At 42.6% G+C, this 16,320-nt stretch overlaps 1 pseudogene; it reads right to left on the minus strand.

Annotated features, from left to right (window-relative positions):
* Positions 1–4,771: 4,771 nt before the first annotated feature.
* On the minus strand, positions 4,772–9,028 carry LOC103232894 (HAUS augmin-like complex subunit 1 pseudogene; annotated as a pseudogene).
* Between the last annotated feature and the right edge of the window lie 7,292 nt (positions 9,029–16,320).

Consider the following 16,320-nt stretch of genomic DNA (forward strand, 5'->3'; position numbering starts at 1 on the left):
TGGCAAAACCCTGTCTCTACTAAAAATACAAAAATTAGCCGGGTGTGGTGGCGCATGTCTGTAATCTCAGCTACTCAGGAGGCTGACACAAGACAATCACTTGAACCTGGGAAGTGGAGGTTGCAGTGAGCTGAGATTGCACCACTGCACTCCAGCCTAGGCAACAGAGCGAGACTTTGTCTCAAAAAAAAAAGAAAGAAAAAAAAAGGTGGGGGGAGGGGGGAGGGATTGCATTGGGAGTTATACCTGATATAAATGACGAGTTGATGGGTGCTGACGAGTTGATGGGTGCAGCACACCAACATGGCACAAGTATACATATGTAACAAACCTGCATGTTATGCACATGTACCCTAGAACTTAAAGTATAATAATAATAATAATAATAATAATAATAAAAGAAAAAAAAAGGAAATTCTTGGTTTTGCTCCAAAGCCCTGGTATTGTGGAAAGATCACTTGAGTTACAGTCAAAAGGACACCAACTTGTCTTTCAACTCCATTAATGTATCTGTTTATCACTTAAAATCTCACATAAAGATTTTTTTTTTTAAAGCCCATATACCTATAAGTTCCATTAAAAGTCTAACAACAGTAGGTATTCACAAAGGGGAAAATGGAATGAGAGGCAATTTGATTTAACTAGAAAAAATGGAGGAAAAAAGAGAACAGTTTAATACAGTAAGATGAATAAAATGAAATCAAGTATATCAGTCAACTTACCAGAGGTGATTAAATTGAATTCACTCAAGACAAGACAGAGACTATCAGAGTTAAAAGTAAAAATCCAGGTATATGCTGCTCACAGGGGAAAATGCAAAAATAAAATGAGAAAAATTGCAAACAGTATGCCAAAAAGATATCAGAAAAATGCCAATAACAAGAAAGCAGGAAGAGCAGAGGTACGGAGAAAGTTGAAGTTCAAAACCCTAAACAAGATGAAGAAGAACTTGTGTATAATAAGAATGTACAATTAAGAATATACAATATTCATAAACTTATGTGCACTAAATAACAAACACTAAAATCATAAAGTGAAAAAATATAGAAATACAAACAGAATAAAAATAGACTTTTGTTTTTTTTCGAGATGGAGTCTCTGGCTGTCATCCAGGCTGGAATGCAGTGGTGCAATCTTGGCTCACTGCAACCTCTCTCTCCCAGGTTTAAGCAATTCTCCTGCTTCAGCCTTCCAAGTAGCTGAGACTACCGGCGCCTGCCACCATGCCCAGCTAATTCTTGTATTTTTAGTAGAGATGGGGTTTCGCCATGTTAGCCAGGCTGGTCTCGAACTCCTGACCTCAAGTGATCTGCCTGCCTTGGCCTCCCAAAGTGCTGGGATTACAAGCGTGAGCCATCGCGCCTGGCCAAAATACAGTTTTAGTAGGGCGTTTCAATTCACTTCTTTCAGAATTGGATATACCTAATAAGCAAAAAAGTCAGTAAGGGCATAGACAAAGTGATTGATACAACCAACAGTTTAGTGTAACAAGTACATAGAGATCCTTACATTCTTCAAATGGAAAATATACATTTTGTTTATATGTCCATGAAACATTTACAGAAATAGATTAGGTACGTGGCCACAGGGAAAATCGTATTAAAATTTTAAGGAATAATAAAAGTGAAAATTTGAAGTTTGAAATATTTTAAATGTGGAAAATAAGAAACACTCCTGGAAACTCCTTAGAATAAAGAGGAAATTAGGCTGGGCGCAGTGCCTCACGTCTATAATCCCAGCAGTTTGGGAGGCCAAGGCAGGCAGATCACAAGCTCAGGAGATCGAGACCATCCTGGCTAACATGGTGAAACACCATTTCTACTAAAAATACAAAAAATTAGCCAGGCGTGGTGGCAGGCACCTGTAGTCCCAGCTACTCAGGAGGCTGAGGCAGGAGAATGGCGTGAACATGGGAGGCGGAGCTTGCAGTGAGTCAAGATGGCGCCACTGTACTCCAGCCTGGGCAACAGAGCGAGACTCCGTCTTAAAAAAAAAAAAGAATAAAGAGGAAATTAAAAGGGAAATTACTGTCTAGAAACTAATGAAAAGAACACTTCACACTAAAACTGACCATACAGTGAAAGCAGGGCCTAAAGGAAAATTTATAGCCTTAAATGCCTTCATTATTTTAAAAAATTTCTAAAAATTAATAACCTATACCAATCATAAGAAATTAGGGAAAAAAACAGAAAAATAATAAAACAACAGAAATCAGAAGAGAATTTATACAGATAAGAGCTGAAACAAGTGAAATAGAAAACAAATACCCTCCCCTCAAATAGCTCAAAGAATAAATAAATGTAAAACTGGTACTTAGAAAAGACTAATGAGGCTGGGCCCCGTGGCTCACGCCTGTAATCCCAGCACTTTGGGAGGCCGAGGCGGGCAATCACTTGAGGTCGGGAGTTCGAGACCAGCCTGACCAACATGGAGAAACCCCATCTGTACTAAAAACACAAAAACATTAGCTGGGCGTGGTAATCCCAGCTACTCGGGAGGCTGAGCCAGGCTGAGGCAGGAGAATCGCTTGAACCTGGGAGGCGGAGGTTGTAGTGAGCCGAGATCGCGCCACTACACTCCACCCTGGGCTACAAGAGCAAAACTCTGTCTTAAAAAAAAAAAAAAAAAACTAACGATAGAGACAAATCTCTTATAAGCCAGATCAAGAAAAAGAGAAAGAAAGCAGAAGTTCACAAGAGGAGTCAGAAAGGTGACATAACTGCAAATTTTAAAAAATCCTAAGAAGCAGTAACAAGTAAATTTGAAAAATTTAGAGGAAATGGCTGATTTCTTTGCAAAATTGAAGTTACCAAAATAGATCAATGACTGAAATAGAACAATGATCACAGAAAAGACTGGGAAGGGCAGTAGCAATCTACCGTGAAACAGGCACGAGGACCACATCGCCCATGGCTGAGTTTTATCTAACCCTTAGTGGACAAATGAGTCTAATGGTATTTGTACCCACTTCTCTCAAAATGAATGTGTACACAGATAACCTGTGGCTCTTGTTAAAATGCAGATTCAAATGCAATAGAGCTGGGACAGGGCCCTAAACTCTGCATTTCTAGCAAGCCCAGGTGAGGCAGATATTGTTGGTTCATGGGCCACACTTTGAGTAGCAACAATTTAAACTATTTCAGAAAGTAGGAAAAAAAGATACAAAGTTCACCAGTTTATTTTACAAAGCCAACCTTACTTAAATACCAAAATCAGACAATGGTAATTCCAACAATAATAACAGATCCTCAGCTTCAACTTCATGTATAAATATAGAGGCAAAGTCTAAATAAAATATTAGCAAACAGACTTTGGCATTGAACAACAGAATTAGAAAGTTCTTCAACATGAAGAAACCTAGCAATATGACTCTTTGCATCAATGAACTAAAGGAGAAAACTGCCATCCTAACAGGAAGAAGCTGAGGCACATTTTTTAATACTTCTTTCATTCGTTTTGGAAATGGGGTCTCACTATATTGCCCAGGTTGGTCTCAAACTCCTGGGCTCAAGTGATCCTCCTGCCTCAGCCTCCCAAAGTGTTGGGATTACAGGCGTGAGCCACTGTGCCCAGCATCTGAGGCAAAATTCATCTGAGTAGAGTTTATTTGGGCCAAGTATAAGGACTGCAACCCAGGACTGTAGATAAAAAGTGAAACGCTATAAAATATTTAAAGAGGTTTGTTCTGAGCCAAATATGAGTGGCCATGGCCTGAGGCACAGTCTCAAGAGGCCCTGAGAACATGTGCCCAAGGTGGTTGGGTTACAGCTTAGTTTTATATGTTTTCGGGAGACATAATGCATCAATCAATACATGTGAGATATACATTGGTTGGATCTGGAAGGGTGGGACGACTCTAAGTGGGGGCTTTCAAGTCACAGGTGGGTTCAAATATTTTCTCATTGGCAATTGGTTGAGAGTAAAATTATTATCTAAAGACCTGGTATCAATAGAAAGGAGTGTCTGGGTTAAGGGATTGTGGAGACCAAGGTTGATAGGAAGTGTCACAGATGAATGTCCTTAGAGACAATAGATGGCAAATGTTTCCTATTCAGACCTTTAAAAGGTGCCAGACTCTTAGTTTATCTCTTTGGGATTGGGAGGGCCTGGAAGGGGAAAATCTAGTTATATTAATGGGGATTCTTTACAGATGCAAATTTCCCCCACCAAAGATGGCTTTGCAGGGCCATTTCAAAATATGGCAAAAAAACATATTTTGGGGTAAGATATTTTGATTATTTTTAATGAAAACGATGTATTTGGGCACAAAAATGCAATACACAGTTAGAAACCATATTCTATCAATCATGACATCCTGTAATCTAAGAACACAGAAAATTTTGTTATTAAGAAATGCCGGCCGGGCGCTGTGGCTCACGCCTGTAATCCCAGCACTTTGGGAGGCCGAGGCGGGCGGATCACAAGGTCAGGAGATCGAGACCATCCTGGCTAACACGGTGAAACCCTGTCTCTACTAAAAGTATAAAAAATTAGCCGGGCGCGGTGGCGGGCGCCTGTAGTCCCAGCTACTCCGGAGGCTGAGGCAGGAGAATGACGTAAACCCGGGAGGCGGAGCTTGCAGTGAGCCGAGATCGCACCACCGCACTCCAGCCTGGGCGACAGAGGGAGACTCCGCCTCAAAAAAAACAAAAAAAAAAACAAAAACAAAACAAAAAACACACACACACACACACAAGAAATGCCAAGAGGAAAAAGAACTCTGTAAAGTCCTATTCAATTTACTTTCTTAGGGAAAAGGCTGTTTATTTGGCTCTTGTCACAGTTCCATCATGTCTACTCCTCTTGTAAGTTCAGCTTCGATGCTATCTAATTCTCGCTTTGCTGCTTCAATTTTCACTTGAGCAAGAGATGGATTCGGCATGAAGTCTAACTAGGACTCCAATTTTTTCTTCAAAGGTATAGTCTGTTGTTTTCATTTTGCCAGTTTCTCTGACAGTGCTACTAGGGACTGATGAGACAGAGAAGCATCTGCGCCTCTGGTTGAAAGTCGCTCCTCTGCTGCTTTGATTCCAAATCTGAATTCCTCTGACTTTGGTTTTAGAAAGTCCATGTTCTGATGACGATTATCAACTTTGGCCCTTTCTGTAGACAGATGCAACTCTGCTTTCTTGAGATCCTCTTGTAGACATTTTTCTAACACTAAAGTTGCAGTTAGATTTTTCTTCAAGTTTTTCCTGTTCAATCTTGATTTCTTCACTTTTGGATTTGGTATGAAAGAGATCAGAGGTCAAATCATTCACTGTAGGGATAAAACTAGTTAGTGAGGCATCCTTTGTTTCAAGGGCTACCGCACTGCCAACCAAAGCATTCAGATACCTGGAACCAGTGCTAGAAAGATTGGCAGGGGAAAAAATTCGCACTGTCCGTGAGAAGGTCTTGGAGATACTTGGCTTCTGACTTGTATTCACTTGCTTTCTGCTTCAAGTCCTCTATTACCAGGTAGACATCTCTGTCCCGGACCCTGTTGCGTTCTGAAAGGTGATGTAAAATCTCTGTGGTCCGTGGGTTCACCTCATACTGTGGAATGGGATGATCTCCAAATATATATATATTTTTATTTTATATTTATTTGTTTTTTTGAGACAGAGTCTCACTCTGTTGCCCAGGCTAGAGTGCAGTGATGTGATCTCAGCTCAATGCAACCTCCATCTCCTGGGTTCAAGCGATTCTCCTGCCTCAGCCTCCCAAGTAGCTGGGATTATAGGCGCCCCCCACCACGCCTGGCTAATTTTTGTATTTTTATTAGAGATGGGGTTTCACCACATCGGCCAGGCTGGTCTTTAACTCCTGACCTTGTGATCCACCTGCCTCAGCCTCCCAAAGTGCTGGGATTACAGGCGTGAACCACCAAGCCTGGCCCAAATATTTTTTCTAACCACGCAGCAACGTTTCTTTCTCCTCCAGCAGCTCCATAGCTGCTGCTCCCACCACTTCACTAGCAATATTTTCATTTTCTTCTCTGTTGGGTGGTGTTAACGCCAGTCAGGTTGGAAAGTAACACGTTATACAGAGTTAAATAAAATTCACCTGATGAGATGTTAGGGTTTGTGATGTTATACGGTTTGTGATGTTATGGCGTAACTTCCCAGGTCCCTTAGACAGGAATTTGGGCAAGAGGGAAAAAAGGTTAGAGATTAGTCCTCAAGAGAATAGATTCAAGTTGCCCTGAATATACACTCTGGATTAGTGGCAGTTGCAAGTGGATTTTTTTATTTTTTATTTTTTTTTATTTTTTTATTTTTTTTTTTTTTTGAGACGGAGTCTCACTCTGTCACCCAGACTGGAGTGCAGTGGCCGGATCTCAGCTCACTGCAAGCTCCGCCTCCCAGGTTTATGCCATTCTCCTGCCTCAGCCTCCGGAGTAGCTGGGACTACAGGCGCCCGCCACCTCGCCCGGCTAGTTTTTTGTATTTTTTAGTAGAGACGGGGTTTCACCATGTTAGCCAGGATGGTCTCGATCTCCTGACCTTGTGATCCACCCATCTCGGCCTCCCAAAGTGCTGGGATTACAGGCTTGAGCCACCGCGCCCGGCCTGCAAGTGGATTTTTAAAGGAAAGGAAGAGGCAGTTCCTGAGTTGTTTACCAAGAATTTACATTAAAATAACAAACTACTGACGGGCTACATACATTGTTCTTTGTATTATAAATTCCAGGCCAGGCAGTGGCTCATGCCTGTAATCCCAACACTTCGGGAAGCCAAGGCAGGTGAATCGCTTGAGCCCAGGAGTTCAAGATCAGCCTGGGCAACATAGGGAGACCCCTGTCTCTACAAAAAATTTAAAAATTATCTGGGCATGGTCGTGTGCGCTTGTGGTCCCAGCTCCTTGGGAGGCTGAGGCAGGAGGATCGCTTGAGCCTGAGCGGTAGAGGCTGCAGTGAGCTGAGATCAAGCCACTGCACTCCAGCCTGGGTGAAAGAGAGAGACCCTATCTCAAAAAAACAAACCAGGGCCAGGCGTGGTGGCTCATGCCTGTAATCCCAGCACTTTGGGAGGCCGAGGCGGGCAGATCACGAGGTCAGGAGATCGAGACCATCCTGGCTAACATGGTGAAACCCCGTCTCTACTAAAAATACAAAAAAAATTAGCCAGGTGTGGTGGCAGGCGCCTGTAGTCCCAGCTACTCGGGAGACTGAGGCAGGAGAATGGCGTGAACCCAGGAGGCGAAGCTTGCAGTGAGCTGAGATGCACCACTGCACTCCAGCCTGGGCAACAGAGCGAGTCTCTGTCTAAAAAAAAAAAAAAAAAAAAAAAAGAAAGAAAGAAAGAAAGAAAAGAAAGGAAAGAAAGGAAAGAAAGGAAAGAAAGGAAAGAAAGGAAAGAAAGGAAGAAAGAAAGAAAGAAAGAAAGAAAGAAAGAAAGAAAGAAAGAAAGAAAGAAAGAAAGAAAGAAAGAAAGAACCAACCCAAATTCTAGGAACAAGAAGGCAAAGGGTGAGACAGCTGGTTGGGAACAAAATGACTTTAAACAATTGCCCCCAGGCATGGGGAGAGGGGGAGCAGGGAGGAATGAAAGTCTCATATTCATGTCTTTCTGGGCTTCAGGCCTCACATAGCCCAGACTGTTCTATTTTTCTTTTCTCAAAACCACATAATCATATTAATAGGTGCTAAAAGCAACCATTCCTAATCAAAACTTAAACAGGGCTAGATGAAACTATGTAAACAAAACTAAGGATATTTACTAAAAACCAACAACAAGTGTTATTTTAAATGTCAAAACACTGAAAATATTTCATTAAAATCAAGAACAAGATTCTTGATGCTTACTAACATTATTATTTAACATTGTTTTAAGGCAGTGGTTCTCAACCCCAGATGCCCATTAGAATCATCTGGGAAGCTTTTAAATATATGTATATATACACACCAATTAAATCTCTGAGCCTAAGGGCCTGCCATTGGAGCGTTTTTGTTTGTTTGTTTGTTTGTTTTTAAAGCTTCCTGGCTGATGCTAATGTGTAGCCCAGAATGAGAACCAGTCTTAGAGGCTTCAGCAAATGCAACGTAAAAAGAAAATAAAGCAGCAGGCATCCTCACTGGGAAAGAAAGAGGGAGGGTTGTTAGATAAAATACAGAACACCCAGGTAAATTTGAATTTCAAATGAATCATGAATCACTTTTTAATATAAGTATGTGCCATACAGTATTTGGGGACATACTTATATTAAAAAATTATTCCTTATTTATCTGATATTCATATTTAGCTGGGCATTCCGTATTTTTGTTTGCTAAAGCTGGCAACCCTAAAAGAAGAGATATAAATAAATTCCATTTGCTGATGCTATAATTGTCTACCTTGAAAACCCAAGAGACCCCGTTACTGGCAGTGAATCCATATGGTTCTGCAGCAATCTCAATTCTTGGCTCCTCAGAAGAAATAATTCAACTGAGGGGCATAAGGCAGAAAAAGGGACCGAGGCAAGTTTCAGAGCAGGAGTGAGTTTATTAAAACGCTTTGGAGCCAGCTGGGCACAGTGGCTGACGCCTGTAATCCCAACACTTTGGGAGGCCAAGGTGGGCAGATCATTTGAGTCCAGGAGTTTGAGAGCAGCTTGGGCAACATGGCAAAACTCTGTCTCCACAAAAATACGAAAATTAGCTGGGTGTGGTGGTGTGTGCCTGTAATCTCAGCTACTCGGAAGGTTGAGGCACAAGGATTGCTTGAACCTGGGAGGCAGGAGCTGCAATAAGCCGAGATTGCACCAGTGCACTTCAACCTGGGCGACAGAGTGAGACCCTGTCTCAATAATAATAATAATAATATTAAAAGTTTTAGGGCAGGAATGAAAAGAAAGTAACGTACACTTGGAAGAGTGCCAAGGGCGCGTCTTGGCGGTCCAGTGCCTCATTTCACTTGGACTTGGGGTTGTATATGCTGGCCTACTTCTCGCATCTTGCATCCTTTTTCCCTTGATTCTTCCGTCAGCGGGGCTACCCACATGCGCGGTGGCCTACCAGCAATTGGGCGGTGAGCATGCGCAGCGTGTTTATTGGAGGTGTACGCATGCTCACCTGAGGCGTTCTTCCCTTTACCAATAGAATGCCCCCAGAAGGTTATATACCTCCTCCATTTTAACTTAAACTCCTCCATTTTGCCCCTTAATGCACATGCTCCAGCCCACTCGCCCAATTCCTGAGCTCTTATTGGGAAGCTGCTGATCATCAGTTTCAGGTGTTTTTATCTATTGGGAAACTGCTTTTCCCTGGTGCTGGCTGTGACCTGTTATTATTTTAGAGAGACAGTTAACCGACTGACCATCACCTGATGGTCACCTGACATCTGACATTCCTGGTGGTGGTTGGCGGGGAAGGGGAGTGGTGCTCTCTTGTCCTGTTTATGTCTGACTAGCTACCTACTGTAACAATTCTATTAAAAAAATTTTAGAATAACAGTATTTGGTAAGGAGACCGGATACCAGATACATTACAACAGTAAATAGGCTTTTTTGAAGGAGTACCTATGAGGCCATAGGGACAGGACTTGGCCCACGCCCACTAATGTATTTTTCCATACATACTGACCAGACCTTGCAAGCTATTTGAAGAAACTAAGATAAACGGCAACCCCCAGTAAATCTTAAGGCTCCATACCCGCTGATCGCGGGACCTTGAAAACCTAAAATAAGCAATACCCCAACATAAATCTCACTCAAAAGAGTTAACCCTATCACCCACATGTGCACAAGACCAGACCGATCTTTACTACACCTCCCGCCCAAGGAGGGGCTGATCTGCCATTTTCTGATCGTGTGATATAAGTGTTAGCATAACCCCCTACTACACCTGTGCTTCCTGAATTCCACCCTGCACGTGTAGACACTCCCCTAAACATGAATTATATATATCGCCCTCCTTCAGACACCACAGTGCGCTCTCCTCAGAGGCAGCTGGAGAAGTTTTTTCTTCTGCACTGTCTCCCTTATGCCCAACCTTTCTGGGCATGTCTTAATCAACCTTGTCTGGAAAAAGTTTGCGTGGCCTCATGTCTGTCTGTATTCCTTCCCTTCCCTTTTTCCTTCCCTTTTTCCTTCCCTTTCTCCTCTCCTTCCCTTTCTCCTCTCCTTCCCTTTCTCCTCTCCTTTCCTTTCCTTTCCTTGTGTGATCTCGGCTCACTGCAACCTCCACCTCCTGGGTTCAAACAATTCTTCTGTCTCAGCCTCCTGGGTAGCTGGGATTATAGGCATGTGCTACCATGCCCAGCTAATTTTTGTATTTTTAGTAGAGACAGGGTTTCACCATGTTGGCCAGACTGGTCTCGAACTCCTGACCTCAGGTGATCCACCCGCCTTGGCCTTCCAAAGTGCTGGGATTATAGGCATGAACCTCCGTGCCCAGACAGGAAAGGAGACTTTATTTCTTATAGAGGGTTATATAGCCTGCAGGCTGGCTATCCTACAGGCTGGGAAGTGTAACCTCCAGCAGACACTTCGAGGGAGTGGAGAACAAAGATTTATGCTGAATGGGTTACATCCCATGTTCACTTTGGGGTGGAGACTTAACATTTAAATGGATAACAATTAGGTCCTATCAAAGCTGTAGTGATGGCTGGTAGAACAGAGGGTTGGGGGGTCACTTAGTGTTTGGTGGTAGGTGAGCTACAATTGCATCAACATTGCTTATCTCTAAACCGTGCTTGTTTAGTTGCTAGAGTAAAATGGAAAAGAAAAATCCTTGTGGCAATTAGAACATAGTTGATTCTTCTTTTTTTTTTTTTTTAGATGGAGTTTCGCTCTTGTTGCTCAGGCTGGAGTGCAATGGCTCGATCTCGGTTCACTGCAACCTCCGCCTCCAGGGTTCAAGCGATTCTCCTGCCTCAGCCTCCCAGTAGCTGGGATTACAGGCGCGGGCCACCACGCCCAGCGAATTTTTTTGTATTTTTAGTAGACACGGGGTTTCTCCATGTTGGTCAGGCTGGTCTCAAACTCCCAACCTCAGGTGATCCTCCTGCCTCGGCCTTCCAAAGTGCTGGGATTACAGGTGTGAGCCACCGCGCTGGCCCATAGTTGATTCTTTAAGTGTAGGAGCGTGTGACTTAACCCTTGCCCGGCATGGCTTTAGGTCTTGTTTATAATCTGGTATCTTATAGCCACAGAGAGTCCCTTCCATCAATCTTATGATCTCTATTTCAGCATTAATTCTGGTTCACTGTTGTGCCTAAACTGCAAAGGGAGATGGTATAACAAGATGTTTCCAACCTTCCATCTCTCATGGCGGGGAACACAGTTTTTAAGGTCTTTCTGGGGTGCCCTTGGCCAAGAGGGGTTCCACACAGTTGGTTAGTGGGGGCATGGATTTTGAGTTCTCAATGGCAAAAGGTAACATGAACAAAGTCAACAGACAAACAATAGATGTGGACAAAAATGTATAATGTAATAAAGGGTCAATTTCTTTTTTTTTCTTTTTTTTTTTGAGATGGAATCTCGCTCTGTCACTCAGGCTGGACTGCAGTGGTACAATCTTGGCTTACTACAATCTCCACATCCCGGGTTCAAGCAATTCTCTTGCCTCAGCCTCCTGAGTAACTGGGATAACAGGCACACGCCACCATGCCCAGCTAATTTTTGTATTTTTAGTTGAGACGGGGTTTCACCATGTTGGCCAGAATGGTCTTGATCTCCTGACCTCGTGACCCACCCACCTCGGCCTCCCAAAGCGCTGGGATTACAGGCATGAGCTGCTGTGCCTGGCCTAAAGGGTTAATTTCTACAGCATACAAAAATATCTTACAAATTGATGAGAAAAAGATGTATAGACCAAAAGAAAAAAAAATGAGCAAAAAATGTGAAGAACAAGTCCAAACACATGAAAAGCTGCTTAAATTGTCTAGTGGTCAGGGAATATATCATGCTAATGAGATACCATTTTATCCTCATGAGATTCACAAAACACAGAAAGAACTCTAACATCCAATGCTGGCAGAGATGAGGGAAAGGGGAATTTTCAGGCATTGCTGACAGCAATGGCATTGTCACAGGGTTTTTTTTGTTTTGTTTTGTTTTGTTTTGTTTTGTTTTAAAAACAAGCAACAGCATTTACTTTTAAAAGGCAATTACTATACTAACCAGCAATTTGACTTCCTGCAATCTGTCTGATATGGTTTGTATGTGTCCCCACCCAAATCTCATCTTGAATTATAGCTCCCACAATTCCCACATGTCGTGGGAGGAATTGAATCATGGGGGCGGGTCTTTCCATGCTGTTCTTGTGGTAGTGAACAAGTCTCACGAGATCTGATGGTTTGATAAAGGGGAGTCTCCCTGCCCAAGTTCTCTTCTCTTGTCTGCCACCATGTGAGATGTGCCTTTTGCCTTCTGCCATGATTGTGAGGCCTCACCAGTCACATGGAACTGTGAGTCCATTAAACCTCTTTTTCCTTATAAATCACCCAGTCTCGGGTATGTCTTTACCAGCAGTGTGAAAATGGACTAATACATTGTTCCATTAGTAGAGATAGATTAGTATCTCTACATAGGGATATACATACAATATTTATTGCGGCTTTGCTTTAGTGGTCAAGAACAGAAAACAAAGTAAACACCTAATAAAAGCAGGATGTCTGAATAAAGGGTGGTCCTCCATTGCAAGGAATACTATACAGTCATTAAAAAGAACCAATTAATGACCAAAAATGTTCATGGTAGCACTAGCCATAATAACCCCAATGCCTATTAGAAGGAGAATAGATCAATAAGTTCTGGTATAGTCACACAATGGGATAGTATACCGCAACCAGAATGAACAAGCCACAACTACATGCAACAACATTATAAATGTCAAGAATATAATGTGCAAAAAAGTATGTACTGAATGTTTCTTTTACATAAGGCACAAAACAGACTAAAGAAATCGATGCTGTTACAAGTCAGGAGGATGGATACCCTTGGGGAGGTGGAAGGTCAACGGGAGGAGGCATGTTGGGAGAGGTAGCAGTTCTCGGGCACTGGTAATGTTTTGTGTCTTGATCTGGGTGCTGGTTACGTGGGTGTATTCACTGTGGAAACTCATCAAGCAGTACATTCATGATTCGTGTATTCAGAAACACCGGACTTAACAATTGTAATAACTTGCAGGGATTTCAGCTAGGTATTGATTGTTGGTTAAGAAAAACAGAATGTAGAAAATCATGTATAATATAATCGCATTTTCATACAGCATACAACAATAAAACCACCCTGATTATGTATTCCTGGGGGTGTAAATACATGCATATATGAGGATATATGTAAGTCTCCATAGAGTTATATGCAGACGGATAAAAATATGGAAGGCTGGCAAGGCGCAGTGGCTCACGCCTGTAAGGAGTCCATGAGAGGCCAAGGCAGGTGGATCACCTGAGGTCAGGAGTTGGAGAGCAGCCTGGTCAACATGGCAAAACCCCATCTCTACTAAAAATGCAAAAATTAGCTAGAGATGGTAGTAGGCGCCTGTAATCGCAGCTATTTGGGAGACTGAGGCAGGAGAGTTGCTTGAACCCAGGAGGCAGAGGTTGCAGTGAGCTGAGATCAAGCCATTGCTCTCTCTCTCTCTCTCTCTCTATATATATATATATCTCGTCAGGCCTCTGAGCCCAAGCCAAGCCATCGCATCCCCTGTGACTTGCACGTATATGCCCAGATGGCCTGAAGTAACTGAAGAATCACAAAAGAAGTGCAAATGCCCTGCCTTAACCTATGACATTCCACCACAAAAGAAGTGAAAATGGCGAGTCCTTGCCTTAAGCGATGATATTATCTTGTGAAATTCCTTTTCCTGGCTCATCCTGGCTCAAAAAGCTCCCCCACTGAGCACCTTGTGACCCCCACTCCTGCCCGCCAGAGAACAACCTCCCTTTGACTGTAATTTTCCTTTACCTACCCAAATCCTATAAAACGGCCCCACCCTTATCTCCCTTCGCTGACTCTGTTTTCGGACTCAGCCTGCCTGCACCCAGGTGAATAAAAAGCTTTATTGCTCACACAAAGCCTGTTTGGTGGTCTCTTCACACGGACGCGCATGACATATATAAAGGTCTATTAAGGTCTTTCTGGGGTGCCCTTGGCCAAGAGAGGTTCCACTCAGTTGGTCAGTGGGGATATGGATTTTGAGTTCTCAATGGCAAAAGGTGAAACAAGTGAAATAGAAAACAAATATATATATACAAGGCCATATAGCAGGTTAAAATGGCTTCCCTCGGTGAGGGAGAAGGCAGGATGAGGGCCATGCTGATGTTGGGAGAGGAAAACGATAAAGGAAAATAATATGCCCTTGTTTAAAAATGACAACAACAGCAGCAAAGTATAGGCCAGGTATGGTGGCACGTGCCTGTAATCCCAGCTATTTGGGAGGCTAAGGCAGGATGATCGTTTGAGTCCAGGAGTTCAAGGCCAGCCTGGGCAACATAGCCAGACCCCACCTCAAAAAATACATATATGATCCCATCTATGTAAAAAAGATACAGAAATTTAGAAATAAGTCCTACCGAGGTTTAAAAATTGAGACCCGGGAAATGATTTATGTTGCATAACTCAAGCACATGGCATATTATGAACATTTGGTCATTGTCTGGGAAAAAATGTGAAGCCTAAAGATTATTAACAAACAGCAAAGAATACAAAAGTCTACTTATCAACTGCTAGCAATATGGTAGACTCAGACAACCTGAAAATTCTTTTACTATAATCACTTAGAAATACTAGGTAAAATGTAACATTTATTTTAAATGTAGAGCTAGGCCCACAAATAATAAAATCAAATCCCCAGGTGCCAGAAACAAAGAAGGAAATGAAAAAGCAGAAGCGTAAGTGCCTGAGTTAATGGGGGACAATTGTCTGCAGAGCCTGGGGTTTGGGAATGAATGCCCACACAGGGGCAGGAAATGAGACTTTGGGGCTCTGGGAGCTAGGGAATTGCCCAGAGAGCTTTGCCTACAGCCAAGACCCTCAAATAACTATTCTATAAATGAAAGGATTTAAAAACAAGAGGGACCACAGGACACAGGGCTTTTGGTGGGAAAATAATAAAAGCTCTCTGAGAAGTCAAAACCACAAGACCACAATTCACATTGTTTTTACTCTACCCACATAGTTCAGAAACTCCAGACTAAGAAGTACCGTGAGAATTATTCATCAAGCAGTGATACTCCTGGGGCACAAGGAAGAAGCAAACAAAAAACTTCTTTGAATTGAAGCTCCTACCACATCCCAAATATCATGGAATGTTCACACACACACACAAAAATCCTGCTAATGATGAGTTCACAGTAAAATATTACAAAGCCCATTGGTGACTAATCCAACTCAATCAAGTCTGCACACAGTACAAACATACAATTATACCTCCACAAACTCCAAATGCACACAGATAACCAGAAAGAGATTATTTTAAAAATACATATAAAGTAACTGAAGACTAGAAAAGACACGATCAAATCCTAATAGAACTGAACTCTATGGAAAAAGGACAAGAAGAATTGAAGAAACATCAAATAGAACAGTGACCCCATAATGTATCAGGGAATACGTTTTTTAAACAAGATTATAGGGATGATAATAAATGCTTCACTGAAAGACATTAAAGAAGACTAAAATGATTAAAAAAATGTACCATTTCACGGATAGGAAGACTCAATATAGCAAAGGTGGCAACTTTCTCCAGATTAGCCTATAAATTTAATGCAGTTCCCATCAAAATCCAACAAATGATTTTACAGAATTCACAAACTGATGCTAAAATCTATACAAAGCTCTAAAGGGCCAAAAAAAAAAAAGTTAAAGAATAAAGGTAATGGGGGTGGGGCTCATACTACCAGATGTCAAGACTATTATAGACAGGCACGGTGGCTCATGCCTGTAATCCCAGCACTTTGGGAGGCTGAGGCAGGAAGATCACTTGAGCCCAGGAGTTTAAGGCCAGCCTGGGCAACATTGTGAGACCTTGTCTCTACAAATAATAAAAAAGTTAGCCGGGTGTGGTGGCGTGTGCCTATAGTCCTAGCTACTTGAGAGGCTGAGGTGGGAGGACTGCTTGAGCCTAGAGGGGCCGAGGCTGCAGTGAGCCATGATCATGCCACTGCACTCCAGCCTGGATGACAGAGTGAGACCCCATCTAAAAAAAAAAAAAGACCATTATCAGACACGGAGTTAAAGAAGGAAGGGGTTTATTCGGCCAGGGGCATCGGCAAGACTCCTGTCTCAAGAACCAACCTCCCTGAGTGAGCAATTCCTGTCCCTTTTAAGGGCTTACAACTCTAGAAGGGTGTGTGTGAGAGGGTTGTGATTGATGGAGCAAGCAGGGGATATGTGACTGAGGGCTGCATGCAC

Source organism: Chlorocebus sabaeus, chromosome X (genome assembly GCF_047675955.1).
Source record: "Chlorocebus sabaeus isolate Y175 chromosome X, mChlSab1.0.hap1, whole genome shotgun sequence".
Taxonomy (NCBI): domain Eukaryota; kingdom Metazoa; phylum Chordata; class Mammalia; order Primates; family Cercopithecidae; genus Chlorocebus; species Chlorocebus sabaeus.